At 47.7% G+C, this 15,351-nt stretch overlaps 1 protein-coding gene across 1 annotated transcript in view; it reads left to right on the top strand.

Moving 5' to 3' along the window:
* Nucleotides 1-15,351, top strand: part of igf2r (insulin-like growth factor 2 receptor) — a 103,578-nt gene that overhangs the window by 3,896 nt on the left and 84,331 nt on the right. The window lies entirely within an intron of this gene.

Below are 15,351 nucleotides of genomic sequence, written 5' to 3'. Positions count from 1 at the left end.
ATAGGGACAACTTCATAGTTGACAGGTATACGTTGTGCGGTGCTGAAAACCACTCTAGACTAGGTGGACTGTGTCCTCGCTTTTCTCTTCACTGTTTAAAAAAAAGTTGTCTTTATTTTCCATCACTGCTAGAAGTGAACCAGAATCACTGCGTTAGTGCCAAGATTAACTTCACACACACACACACACACATATATATATATATATATATATATATATATATATATATATATATATATATATACATATATATATATATATGTATAGTTTTTTTCTGGTTAGTTTCTTAGAAGTCTTGGCACCGTTAGCAGCCTGAAATGAAAGGATTAAACTTGGCTAACTAATCTTGTGCCCTATAAGAAAAAGGGGTTTGCACAAGGTGAAGCATCGTGATAAAGGAACTTTTAATATTTTTTTTAGCAGACACTAAGTAAGATGAAGATTTATTTTGCATGGCGTCTTAATTAATTTTATTTCACAGAATTTAGTTAAAAGCATCGGTTATTGGGCGTCCAGGTAGTGTAGTGGTCTATTCCGTTGCCTACCAACGGGTCGTTGGTTTGAATCCCCGTGTTACCCTCCGGCTTGGTCGGGCGTCCCTACAGACACAATTGGCCGTGTCTGCGGGTGGGAAGCCGGATGTGGGTGTGTGTCCTGGTCGCTGTACTAGCGCCTCCTCTGGTCGGTCGGGGCACCTGTCCGGGGGGGAGGGGAAACTGGGGGGAATAGCATGATCCTCCCACGCGCTACGTCCCCCTGGTGAAACTCCTCACTGTCAGGTGAAAAGAAATGGCTGGTGACTCCACATGTATGGGAGGAGGCATGTGGTAGTCTGCAGCCCTCCCCGGATCAGCAGAGGGGGGTGGAGCAGAGACCGGGACGGCTCGGAAGAGTGGGGTAATTGGCCAAGTTCAATTCGGTTTCTGATCAGTCTTGTTGCTAGTATGGTCTTGGTACTGTGTACGTGGTCTCTGATCAGTCTTGGTGTTAGTATGGTCTTGGTACTGTGTACGTGGTCTCTGATCAGTCTTGGTGTTAGTATGGTCTTGGTACTGTGTATGTGGTGTCTGATCAGTCTTGGTGTTAGTATGGTCTTGGTACTGTGTACGTGGTCTCTGATCAGTCTTGGTGTTAGTATGGTCTTGGTACTGTGTATGTGGTCTCTGATCAGTCTTGGTGTTAGTATGGTCTTGGTACTGTGTATGTGGTCTCTGATCAGTCTTGTTGCTAGTATGGTCTTGATACTGTGTATGTGGTCTCTGATCAGTCTTGTTGCTAGTATGGTCTTGGTACTGTGTATGTGGTGTCTGATCAGTCTTGGTGTTAGTATGGTCTTGGTACTGTGTATGTGGTCTCTGATCAGTCTTGTTGCTAGTATGGTCTTGGTACTGTGTATGTGGTCTCTGATCAGTCTTGGTGTTAGTATGGTCTTGGTACTCTGTACGTGGTCTCTGATCAGTCTTGGTGTTAGTATGGTCTTGGTACTGTGTACGTGGTCTCTGATCAGTCTTGGTGTTAGTATGGTCTTGGTACTCTGTATGTGGTCTCTGATCAGTCTTGGTGTTAGTATGGTCTTGGTACTGTGTATGTGGTCTCGGTGTTCACCTCAGTCTTTGACTAGAGGGGGTTCTGATCACCGGTTTACCGTACCGTTACTGTAAAAACTAATACCTAGCTAAAAAACGGGGCCATGAGTCAGCGCTTCTGTGGAGGAAGTGGTGGTACATGGAGCATTCTGGCAGGGCAGCAGCTGGCGTGACAAGTTGGCGCAGGCCAGACGTTGTTCGAGCCCCGGTCACTGATGACACCAAGTGTAGCTTTCGGTGTGATTTAACAGAAGGGCGCTCTGCTCGGTGCGGCGCGAGGCTGTTTCCCCCCGGCTCTGTTAATCCACTGGCCTCCGGGCTTCCCGTGGCCTCAGAGGGAGGGAGACTGACAGTCAGTCAGTCAGTTATTTCAGAACAACGCCACAAACTTGTCCCGCTGCCCGAGGTTGCGACCTTCCCTCAGAGACAAGCTAGTGAGAGGTGGCACCCCGTGTCATCTGACCCGGCAGTCCGCGTCTGCATGTCACAAATGCCTGATGGGCCTCAGCTGACTGGACTGGCTCCCTCACACCACGGCAGGGCCAGAATACTTAGTGGTGCATTATGGGAGGTTACTTTTAAGACTTTTCTGTGTTTTGCTGTTCAAAACCTTTATGAGAGCTTTAGTAAAACACTCGCGTCCCTATTTTGAGTGGCATGGAATATATTATTTTTTTGGATTTCCCCTCCCCCCCCTTTCTCTCCCCAATTGTACCCGTCCAATTACCCCACTCTTCCGAGCCGTCCCGGTCTCTGCTCCACCCCCTCTGCTGATCCAGGGAGGGCTGCAGACTACCACATGCCTCCTCCCATACATGTGGAGTCGCCAGCTGCTTCTTTTCACCTGATAGTGAGGAGTTTCACCAGGGGGACGTAGCACATGGAAGGCTCACGCAACCCCCCCCCCCCAGTTCCCCCCCTCCCCCCAAACAGGCGCCCCGAATGATCAGAGGAGGCGCTAGTGCAGCGAGCAGGACACGTACCCACATCCAGCTTCCCACCTGCAGACACGGCCAATTGTGTCTCTAGGGAGGCCCGACCAAGCCGGGGGTAACATGGGGATTTGAACCTGTGATCCCCATGTTGGTAGGCAACGGGCTAGGCCGCTATGCCACCCGGACGCCCAACATCTTTTTTTTTTTTTTACATTTTTTTGAATAATAACAAGAGAGTAGGTTCAGTAAACCAGTCTTGCAACTTCTAACACCCTCCTACACATTATAATTAAGTTCAGTCGTCCCATCTTCAGTTACAGGTGCCACAGCAAGGGGCTTATAATAATAAAAATAATAATAATAATAATGATAGTAATAATAATAATGATTGTAATAATAATATTGATAGTAATGATAGTAATAATAATAATGATTGTAATAATAATATTGATAGTAATAATAATGATAGTAATAATAATGATTGTAATAATAATATTGATAGTAATGATAGTAATAATAATAATGATAGTAATAATAATAATGATTGTAATAATAATATTGATAGTAATGATAGTAATAATAATAATGATAGTAATAACAACAACAACAACAATAATACATTTTATTTGTGGGCGTCTTTCAGAGCACTCAAGGACACCTTACAGAACACAGTGAAAACAAGCAGCACTGTACAAAACAAAGCAGGGTAGACAACAAAAAGTTAACACAACAGATAAGTATAAAATCATCATCTGCACAAAACTCAGTGCAGCGTGGATCAGACTGAGTATGCCAGTTTGAAAAGATGTGTTTTGAGATGGGGTGTGAAGGTTGAAAGAGAGTCAGTGTTGTGAAGGTCTTGTGGGAGAGAGGTCCATAGGTGGGGGGCAGAATGACTGAAGGCTCTAGACCCCATGGTAGTCAAGCGGGCCGATGGTGTCGTGAGTTGGAGAGCAGAAGAGCCTTCAGTCATTCTGGTGTTGTGAGTTGGAGAATGACTGAAGGCTCTAGACCCCATGGTAGTCAAGCGGGCCGATGGTGTCGTGAGTTGGAGAGCAGAAGAGCCTTCAGTTATTCTGGTGTTGTGAGTTGGAGAATGACTGAAGGCTCTAGACCCCATGGTAGTCAAGCGGGCCGATGGTGTGGTGAGTTGGAGAGCAGAAGAGCCTTCAGTTATTCTGGTGTTGTGAGTTGGAGAATGACTGAAGGCTCTAGACCCCATGGTAGTCAAGCGGGCCGATGGTGTGGTGAGTTGGAGAGCAGAAGAGCCTTCAGTCATTCTGGTGTTGTGAGTTGGAGAATGACTGAAGGCTCTAGTCCCCATGGTAGTCAAGCGGGCCGATGGTGTCGTGAGTTTGAGAGCAGAAGAGCCTTCAGTCATTCTGGTGTTGTGAGTTGGAGAATGACTGAAGGCTCTAGTCCCCATGGTAGTCAAGCGGGCCGATGGTGTCGTGAGTTGGAGAGCAGAAGAGGATCTGAGCGTGCGGGGAGGGCGTGTGGACATGAAGGAGTTCAGAAAGATATGAAGGAGCTAGGTTATTAAGGGCCTTAAAGGTGAGGAGCAGGATCTTGAAGTCAGTACGGTATTTAACAGGGAGCCAGAGGAGCTGCTGAAGAACAGGGGGATGTGATCTATGGAAGGATCAGTAAAGCCAGCTGTTAGTGGTTTTCTACTCATGACCCCTCACCTCCATTACCCACAATCTCTTAAGGTAGAACGGCTAGGATGTGTCGGTTGCGGTTTGTAAACACAACATTCAAAGTTGGCCCCTCCCCCCCGCCCCAGTGGCACCAGGAGGACACGCTCCCTGACTACAGTTGCCAGTCAAGTCCGTTTTATTTGTATAACCCAATTTCACAAACTACAAGTGTGCCTCAGGGGGCTTTACAGCAACACAGCATCCTGTCTTTAGACGTTCACATCGGATAAGGAACACCTCCCTAAAACCCTTTAACAGGGAGAACCCTCAGGGAGAGCCACAGAGGAGGGTCTCTCTCCCAGGATTTACATCATAAGTAAATCAGTAGAACACAAGCCAACAATACAGCCAGGACAACCAGAACACACCTCAGTGTACAGGCCAACTCCACGTCGCTCTTCATCGCCATCCTCTCCTTCAGTGCTCACCAGCAGGTGAAAGCCAACCCCAGATTCACTCTCACTTTGGAACGAGCTTCGTCTGCTCGGTGTGCCGCCTCGCTGTATCTGCGTCTTTTCGGCGCCGTGTCCGCCGTTGCTGTAGCTTCCTCTCGGATGCGCGCCTACAATCTCGTATCTGGCACCTGGTCACTACGTTTTTATAGAGTCCCGCTGCCCAAAGGTTAACGCCCAGACAGGGTCTCTGCAGACACAGACCCCGCCACACACCTCTAGCGGGTTACCAGTGGTGATTGAGAGGGATTATTTTTGTGTGAGGCTATATATTGAATTTTAGGAAGTTGTACTTTTAAGCATTAGTCCGCATGTCTTTATGCAGGCTCAATTTATTTATTTTTTCCCCCAATTGTACTTGGCCAACTACCCCACTCTTCTGAGCCGTCCCAGTCACTGCTCCACCCCCTCTGCCGATCCAGGGAGGGCTGCAGACTACCACATGCCTCCTCCCATACATGTGGAGTCACCAGCTGCTTCTTTTCACCTGACAGTGAGGAGTTTCACCAGGGGGACGTAGCATGAGGGAGGATCACGCTACTCCCCCCAGTGCCCCCCCCCGAACAGGCGCCCTGATCGACCAGAGGAGGCGCTAGTGCAGCGACCAGGATGCATGCCCACATCCGGCTTCCCACCTGTAGACACGGCCAATTGTGTCTGTAGGGATGCCCAACCAAGCCAGAGGTAACACAGGGATTCGAACCGGCGCTCCCCGTGTTGGTAGGCAACGGAATAGACCGCTATGCTGCCCGGATGCTCTTTGTGGGGATACCTGCAGTCAGTTGAGACTGAAGAGGTCACTAAACGAGTGATGAAACATTTCTCGCAGTAAACGCTGTGTCCAGATGAACTGATTCACCTCTCCATCAGTAGTCCTTGTCTTTCACTGAAGAGATTGGTGCATCTATTTACTTACTTGTCTTTCCTGAATTACTCAGTGAAGATGAAGCATCTTATTTGCGGTTGAGATCTAAGCAGACAGACAGCTGAGGGTCTGCACCTACCTGACTAGGGCCTTTCTTTGCTTGACTTAACGGTAGCTTCATCCAGTGCAGTAGCCGAGTCACTAAACCTCGAGTCCGATTTGAGTCTCAAGTCCCCGGTTTTCGAGTCCGAGTCCACGTCCGAATCCCCAAAGAAGAGGTCGAGTCCGAGTCAAGTCCCCATTACCTGAGTCCGAGTCATCAAGGTTGAGTCTGAGTCGAGTTCCAAGATGGGCTCCAGTGCTCCACTCTGACATACAAATAAAACAGGTCTAGGTGAAACAAAATGACACAGCTGTCACCACTTCAGAGGGAGTTTATTTACTTTGTGACACAACAGCCAAACAAACGCACTCGCAAGTATGTGCACACACACCAGTGTTGTAGTCGAGTCACTAAACCTCGAGTCCGAGTTGAGTCTTGAGTCCCCATTGTTCGAGTCCGAGTCATCAGTGCTCAAGTCCAAGTGGAGTTTCAGGACTCGAGTCGGACTCGAGTCCGGGTCCTGGACTCGAGTATTACAACACTGGCCTCATCTGTGGTGTTAGATGGTGGCAGGTTGTAACCGACGTCTAATTTCTGCCCTTGCCACCGGTCCAGTCACCGTTCCCCTAAGAAACAACAGCAAGAAAAAGAAAAAATGAGCAGTTGAAAATGTTTAAATTGAGCCATCCTCCCCTCCTTCCTCTTCCTCGCTGCTCATCTGATGTGTGGGGCTGGGTGTTAAGAGTGGCGAGCTGGCAGCACCCACTCATCGTGCATGATGACAGACTGGGTGGAGCGACGGAGGAAGACGGGTAGAAAGTGAAGCATGGTATGGACCGACGGTTCCTCGGAGAACATCTGCCCTGGTCTGTGCCGAGCCTCACCTGGCAGGCTGCTTCACTGAGACCAGTGTGTTCTCAGATGGAAAACACGTCACAAAAATGAAAGGGGGTGGGGGGGGGAGGACTTGAAGGAAAGCAAGAAGGCAAACAAGTGGGAGTTTGATCAAAGCAGGTCGAAGGGTGTATCAGCAGCCAACTGACGCATCACATGACATGTCAGTCACAAGGCGCACACCAGGGAACTGATAAGCATGGACACACACACACACACACACACACACACACACACACACACACACACGTCAGCCTCTTATGTAGCTCTCTTGGTTTGCTGTTGTTTTTTTCCTTTCACACACCAGGCATGCTGTCCTTGCTCTCTCTCTCTCTCTCTCTCTCTCTCTCTCTCTCTCTCTCTCTCTCTCTCTCTCTCTCTCTCTCTCTCTCTCTCTCAAATTCAAATGGCTTTATTGGCGTGATGTAGCAATATACATATTGCTAAAGCATAATAAAAACTGTCTCTCTCTCTTGCTCTATTTTGCTCTCTCGCTCGCTCTCTCTCTCTTGCTCTCACTCTCTTGCGCTCTCTTGCTGTCTCTCTCACTTCTTCTCTCTCTCTCTTGCTCTCTCACTCTCTTGTTCTGTCTCTCTCTCTCTCTCTCTCTCTCGCGCTGTCTCGCTCTCTCTCTTGCTCTGTCTCGCTCTCTCTCTTGCACTGTCTCGCTCTCTCTCTTGCTCTGTCTCGCTCTCTCTCTTGCACTGTCTCGCTCTCTCTCTTGCTCTGTCTCTCTTGCGCTGTCTTGCTCTCTCTCTTGCGCTGTCTTGCTCTCTCTCGCGCTGTCTTGCTCTCTCTCTTGCTCTGTCTCGCTCTCTCTCTTGCGCTGTCTCGCTCTCTCTCTTGCGCTGTCTTGCTCTCTCTCTTGCTCTGTCTCGCTCTCTCTCTTGCGCTGTCTCGCTCTGTCTCGCTCTCTCTCTTGCGCTGTCTCGCTCTATCTCGCTCTCTCTCTTGCTCTGTCTCGCTCTCTCTCTTGCTCTGTCTCGCTCTCTCTCTTGCTCTGTCTCGCTCTCTCTCTTGCGCTGTCTCGCTCTCTCTCTTGCACTGTCTCGCTCTCTCTCTTGCTCTGTCTCTCTTGCGCTGTCTTGCTCTCTCTCTTGCGCTGTCTTGCTCTCTCTCTTGCGCTGTCTTGCTCTCTCTCTTGCTCTGTCTCGCTCTCTCTCTTGCTCTGTCTCGCTCTCTCTCTTGCGCTGTCTCGCTCTCTCTCTTGCGCTGTCTTGCTCTCTCTCTTGCTCTGTCTCGCTCTCTCTCTTGCGCTGTCTCGCTCTATCTCGCTCTCTCTCTTGCTCTGTCTCGCTCTCTCTCTTGCTCTGTCTCGCTCTCTCTCTTGCTCTGTCTCGCTCTCTCTCTTGCGCTGTCTCGCTCTCTCTCTTGCTCTGTCTCGCTCTCTCTCTTGCGCTGTCTCGCTCTCTCTCTTGCGCTGTCTCGCTCTCTCTCTTGCTCTGTCTCGCTCTCTCTCTTGCGCTGTCTCGCTCTATCTCGCTCTCTCTCTTGCTCTCACTCTCTTGTTCTCTCACTCTCTCTTGCGCTGTCTCATTCTCTCTTGCGCTGTCTCGCTCTATCTCGCTCTGTCTCTTGCTCTCTCACTCTCTTGTTCTGTCTCACTCTCTCTTGCGCTGTCTCGTTCTCTCTCTTGCTCTGTCTTGCTTTCTCTCTTGCGCTGTCTCGCTCTATCTCGCTCTCTCTCTTGCTCTCTCACTCTCTTGTTCTGTCTCACTCTCTCTCTCGTGCTGTCTCGCTCTCTCTCTTGCTCTGTCTCGTTCTCTCTCTTGCGCTGTCTTGCTCTCTCTTGCTCTCTTACTCTCTTGTTCTGTCTCACTCTCTTGTTCTGTCTCACTCTCTTGCTCTTGCACTGTCTCGTTCTCTCTCTTGCTCTGTCTTGCTCTCTCTCTTGTGCTGTCTCGCTCTATCTCGCTCTATCTCGCTCTCTCTCTTGCTCTCTCACTCTGTTGTTCTGTCTCACTCTCTCTCTCTTGCGCTGTCTCGCTCTGTCTCGCTGTCTCGCTCTATCTCGCTCTCTCTCTTGCTCTCTCATTCTCTTGTTCTGTCTCACTCTCTCTCTCTTGCGCTGTCTTGCTCTCTCTCTTGCGTTGTCTCGCTCTGTCTCGCTCTCTCTTGCTCTATCTCGCTCTCTTGCTTTCACTCTCTCTCTTGCTCTATCTTGCTATCGCTCTCTCTCTGTTTCAGTTCAATTCAGTGATGTTTTATTGGCATGACTGTGTTAATTACAATGTTGCAAAAGCAAAACAGGTCACCAGAGTACTAAAAAAACAAAACAACAACAAAAAAAACAACAAAAAAATAGAAAAAGGAATACATAGATCAGGCAGAAGCATAGAGCAGCACTTGAACAGCAACTGACAGTGTTTTGGTCACTGACTGACCCTTAGGCTATGGCATTCTGACATGCAGGGTGTGACCTTTGACCCTCTCCTAAAATAAGTGGCCACTGCTCTTTCTCATCCAGGAGTAGAACAGTTGGAATCTGGTTTTCAAACGTCTCCTGGTATTTTTCTCTGTTGTTCTGGAATTTCTCCCAATTTAGCAGGAAGTGCGTCTCTGTCTCCGCCTCACCTGCCGTACAGGGACCACATATTCTTTGCTCTTCTGGCAGCCATGATGTGTTGTGTGTCTGCCCTTGTCAGTGGCTAGACTGTGGTCAGTGAGGCTGTACTTGGTCAGGATGTGTCTGTGCTGACTGTCTCTGACAGTGGACAGACAGTCAGCCAGTTTGTGTTCTCTTTTTAGGCCCCATAACGTCCTCATTTGTGCTGTAACTTGGTTTCTGTGTCCCAGCGTTCCAGATGTGAGTTGTTGCATTGTGCGATAACGTGGTTTCCTCTAATCTGTGGTTGTTAGCAGCGCTAGCGTGAAACTCATCTGTGTCAGTGGTTACGGGGTCAGTTAGTTTCACAACCAGCTGGCTGAAGGGACTCGTTCTTAGCTCTTGGATTCGGACTGCTTTAAACTGCAGTGTGTGGTGGGGACTTGGTTTAAGGTGCATCCAGAATTTAAGTGATCTGTTTGGATATTTATCATCAATGGGAAATGGCCTCGTCCTGCCCTGTATGCATTTGTTGGTGTTTTACTTTGTACGTTCAGCAGTTTTCGACAGAATTCTGCATTCAGGGCTTCTATTGGATGTTTGTCCCATCTAGTGTAGTCTTGCTGACTGAGTGGACCCCATACTTCACTTCCATCTACTGCAATGGGCAGGAGGACACTGTCAAAAGATTTTGGACCAGATTTGAATTGGGATGTCTGTTTTATAGAATTTTCTTTTTATTGCATAGAAAGCTCTTGGGGCTTTCTCTTTAAGGGCATTCACTGCCAGACCAAAGCTTCCCGAGGCACTGACCCTCAGTCCCACTGACCCTCAGTCCCACTGACCCTCAGTCACTGACCGTCAGTCCCACTGACCGTCAGTCCCACTGACCGTCAGTCCCACTGACCCTCAGTCCCACTGACCCTCAGTCCCACTGACCTTCAGTCCCACTGACCTTCAGTCACTGACCCTCAGTCCCACTGACCCTCAGTCCCACTGACCTTCAGTCACTGACCCTCAGTCCCACTGACCCTCAGTCCCACTGACCTTCAGTCACTGACCCTCAGTCCCACTGACCGTCAGTCCCACTGACCCTCAGTCCCACTGACCCTCAGTCCCACTGACCCTCAGTCCCACTGACCTTCAGTCACTGACCCTCAGTCCCACTGACCCTCAGTCCCACTGACCCTCAGTCACTGACCGTCAGGCCCAGGTCATCATAGTTTAACGTGTGCTCTAGGGCGGTGTTACCTAGAGTAAATAGGTGTCTATTTTCCTGACACCTGGGCTGCTTCTGGAAGATCATACTTTTTGTCTTTTTTAAGTTTACTGTCAGGGCCCTGTCTCTCTCTCTCTGTCTCTGTCTCTCTCTCTCTCTCTCTCTCTCTCTCTCTCTCTCTCTCTCTCTCTCTCTCTCTCTCTGTCTCTGTCTCTGTCTCTGTCTCTCTCTCTCTCTCTCTCTCTCTCTAACACTTACTTGCACAATAAATGACTTGGGGCTAGCAGGATGTTAATTGGCACGCTGCGTGCCTCATCCTAATGATGTGAATTAAATTAGGCCGTGTGTGGGGGTCCTTACATGTCCCCATAGAGATAGGCACATAGGCATTCCAGTGATAGGACATCCCTGGTTACAGAACACACACACACACACACACACACACACACACACTCAGAGTGTGTCTGGGAAGAACAGTGTACAGAGGGAGGTTGGTGAAATGTTTGCAGGACAATGGCGTCTATTCACCACGTCCATACATTTTAATGTCGAGAGCACAACTCCACACGTCCCCAAAGGCCTTTCACAGCCTGATAAGCGGCTAAAATTGATTAACAACCGTTCATGTAACTTGTAAAATACATCTCATTGCAACAACTTAAAGAATACGTAGTATTATTTTTTTTGACAATGGGAGCCAGGTTAGATAAAAAGAAATAAATCAAGTTGTCCAGCCAGATAAGACTGGATCCAATGGCATCTATTTGAAAATGTTATGGCCTCTTTGGACCTACTCAGGTTCTGGCTAGATAGGGATATTAGCATAGCGATAGACAACGTCTTGTGAGTACTATAAACAGTCACCCGGAAAAAACTGCAAAAAAGTCCACTGTGAATTTCTTTGGAGCAAGTATTAAAGCGGTGTACCACAAATGCCGACATATGCACTGATACTGGTGTTGGATATTGGGCCGATACAAGGGGTGTAAGAAAATATTGATCAACTCGAGTATGGCGCTATTAATACTGTATTGATTCTCAAAACCACTGTATGTATTTTTAATTGTTTACATGTAAAGGTTCGTGACAAACATTTTGTGCTGTGTGTAGCCCCACAGCCATTAGATAACACTGTTGTAATCTATCTTCAGCCATTTGACTCTTCCACTCCAACCCAACAGCGTAAACTGAGACAGGAAGTAGCAGAAGCACAAAGAACACGGGCCTATGAGAGCGAAATGTATCGCCTTTCTTACAGTATCACAATATATGGTGATATATTGAGTCATAACTCCTGTATCGTGATGCGTATCGTATCGCCAGGTTCTCACCAGTACACAGCCCTAGCCGATACAGGCTAAGATGGAGTGTCTGTATCTGAAATTTTATCCAAGACTATCCCGTATGAAAAGCCAAGAGTAACATTTCGTAAATAACAGCAAAACGACTGTATGTCTGGAACATTGAAAGCATTTGTTTATTTAATGATAGAAAAAAAACAGTTCCTGTAGAAACTATTTTGCCTATTGAACCCAAACTAACGGTGTAAGTCTGCACCGTTTGGCCAAAGTAATGGACTGGATCGATACTCGGTATCAGTCTATGTTTAAAGAGTTGTACTTGGAATCGATGTTGATATTAGTGCATCCCTAACTGGATGTTTAAAACTAGCAAGCTCTGCAGGCTCCGCAAGCTCTGCTGGGTCTGCAAGGTCTGCAGGCTCTGCAGGGTTTGCAAGGTCTGGTTTGTCTGCTGGGCAGCTGCCCTGTCTGCTGGTGGCTGTTCAGAAGCTGAAGTGCTCTGCTTGTGAACCCAGAGGGTCAGGAAGGCATTTTTCTAGCCTGCATGTTGGCTGTAGACCGCTGTCGGAGACAGACTGTCTCCATCAACATGCTTTATATCTCAGTGCGTCTCAGAGTCTCTCCTTTTCGGTCCGTCTTGGTCAGTTTAAAGGGACAGTTTATGTTTTTTTTTTCAACTAAATATTGAAAACATCAAGGCACCATTTAGACTCGTGCAGACAAAAAGTCCACAGATCGCCTCAGTTATAAGAAACTCACCGTTTGGCTGAATCTTCTCGTTGGGCACGGTTCAATGTGGGAGATTGTTTATAAGCCTTCAAAAACCTTTTTGAAAGATGGATATCTCATAACATAGTCAAGTCAGTTTTATTTGTATAGCCCAATATCACAAATTGCAAAGTGCCTCAAGGGGCTTTACAGCAACACAACATCCTGTGTATGTGTATATACACTATATGGACAAAAGTATTGGGACACCTGGCCATTACACCTGTAGGAGGTTTTATGACATCCCATTCTAAATCCGTAGACATTAGTATGGAGTTGGTCCCCTCTTTGCAGCTACGGTATAACAACTTCCACTCTTCTGGCAAGGCTTTCCACAAGATTTTGGAGTGCGTCTGTGGGAATTTTTGCCCATTCATCCAGAAGAGCATTTATGAGATCAAGCACTGATGTTGGACGAGAAGACCTGGCTCGCAATCTCCATTTCTACTTCATCCCAAAGGTGTTCGATGGGGTTGAGGTCGGGGTTCTGTGCGGGCCAGTCAAGTTCTTCCACACCAAACTCACCCAACCATGTCTTAATGGACCTTGCTTTGTGCAGTGGGGCACAGTCATGCTGGAACAGAAAAGGGCCCTCCCCAAACTGTTCCCACAAAGTTGGAAGCACAGAATTATCCAAAATGTCTTGGTATGCTGAAGCATTAAGATTTCCCTTCACTGGAACTAAGGGCCCTAGCCCAACCCCTGAAAAACAATCCCATACCATTACCCCTCCTCCACCAAACTTTACAGTTGGCACAATGCAGTCAGGCAGGTAACATTCTCCTGGCATCCGCCAAACCCAGACTCGTCCATCAGACTGCCAGACAGAGAAGTGTGATTTGTCACTCCACAGAACACGTTTCCACTGCTCCAGAGTCCAGTGGCGGCATGCTTTACACCACTCCATCCGACGCATGGCATTGTGCTTGGTGATGTAAGGCTTGCATGCAGCTGCTCGGCCATGGAAACCCATTCCATGAAGCTCCCGGCACACAGTTTTTGTGCTGATGTTAATGTCAGAGGAAGGTTGGAACTCTGCAGTTATTGAGTCAACAGAGCGGTTGGTGTCTTTTACACACTATGTGCCTCAGCACTCGGTGACCCCGCTGTGTGACTTTACGTGGTCAGCCACTTCATGGCTGAGTTGCTGTTGTTCCTAAATGCTTCCACTTTCAATAATACCACTTACCGTGAAATATCTAGCAAGGAAGAAATTTCACGAACTGACTTATTGCAAAAGTGGCATCCTATGACAGTACCACCCTTGAATTCACTGAGCTCTTCAGAACGACCCATTCTTTCACAAATGTTTGTAAATGCAGACTGCATGGCCAGCTGCTGGATTTTATACACCTGTGGCAATGGAGCTGAATGAAACACCTGAACTTAATGATTAAAAGGTGTGTCCCAATACTTTTGCCCATATAGTGTATCAGGAATCAGGAACAATTTGTCGTTTTTTTTCGTGTACTTGCGTACACAAAAGAAACAAAATTGCGTTTCCCACAGCAGTGCAACACAAAAGACAAAAACACATCCCAAAATGACACCACCAAAAACATACAAAAATAGAGAGAAAAAACAAAAAATAGAAACAGTTAACAACACAGTCCACTCTGTGAAACATAGTCCAAAAATTTCCCTGTCCAGGATGACTGTCGGAACTGCCGGTCTGCGTAGGCTAGCGGTTAGCTTAGCCTGCCCCGCTTCTGCGCCCTGTAAGACCGCCCTTGGTGTTTCCTCCTCAGGCACAGCTCTGGCAGGGCCGTGGTGCTTGGGCCCACCGGACGCAGCAGACCAAGCTCCCCCAGCCGATCCAACGCCAGCTCTCCCATCCAGATATCTTCAACACACCTCCCCAAACTCTACACCACGACACTAAAACGCAGTCAAGGCTAGGCGAGGAAACTGCCAGACCGCCCTCGGTGTTATCGGAACTGCCGGTCTGCATGGGCTAGCAGTTAGCTTAGCCTGCCCCGCTTCTGAGTCCTGTCAGACCACCCTTGGTGTTACCTCTTCGGTTGCAGGTCCAGGCAGGGCCGTGGTCCCTGGGCCCACAGGATGCAGCAGACCAAGCTCTCCCAGCCGGTCCAGCGCCAGCTCTCCCAGCCATCAAACGAAGACAAAACAAACTTAGATGTGGACAAAGACACTGCAAGCACGGTACTGGGTTAGGCCGCTGCAAACGTGAATTTGTGCCGCCATCTTTCATATATATATATCCATATATATATAGATATATATATATCACAGTTTGTAAGTTTAGTTGAAAAAATGGTGGCAAACTGTGATTTTTATCAAGGTAAACTTCATTGTGCGCCTCATTAACTGTGGTTTCATTGCTTCATGCGTGCAGCAGATAGTTTCTCCTCCGTGGGGCCGCCTGGCTTCAGGAGGTCCCGCTCCACCGTGGAAGTTTCCAGATGTTTGAGATACACTGCCGCTGTATTTGGTACCGATGGACACGTTGCAAACTGTCTCTCGTCTTTTTTAAATCACTTTTAAAAACCCAATTTTTTAAAAATTGCTTTTCGCTGAATTTATTTATATTTTATGGCATTTAGTTCGTTTTACTCTCTGTGTTTTATAATGTGTTATTTTTATGGCTTTAGTTTGATTTGATCTTTGTGTTTTAATGTGTTCTGTTTTTATTGTAGAGCACTTTCTGTGTCTTGAAAGGTGCTGTATAAATAGTTTATTACTGTTATTATTATTATTATTATTACTGTATCAACTGCAGCAAGTAGTCGTGAAACAGACTGGACTGGGCTGTGATGGAAAACGTACCCTGAATATAGGTGAAACAGGTGAAGTTTGGTTGGACTGTGGTGTAAGTGTGGTTTTAGAAGGTTTAACCTGCCGCCTGTGTGGACCTGCTGTGAAGCCCAGAGAGCATCTTGTCACAGTGTGTCTCGGTGTGTCTCAGTGTGTCTCGGTGTGTCTCGGTGTGTCTCAGTGTGTCTCGGTGTGTCTCAGTGTCTCA

This window comes from Lampris incognitus, chromosome 15, assembly GCF_029633865.1.
Source record: "Lampris incognitus isolate fLamInc1 chromosome 15, fLamInc1.hap2, whole genome shotgun sequence".
Lineage (NCBI taxonomy): Eukaryota > Metazoa > Chordata > Actinopteri > Lampriformes > Lampridae > Lampris > Lampris incognitus.
The sequence above is the reverse complement of the archived record's forward strand: the minus strand, read 5'-3'. Positions and strand labels throughout refer to the sequence as shown.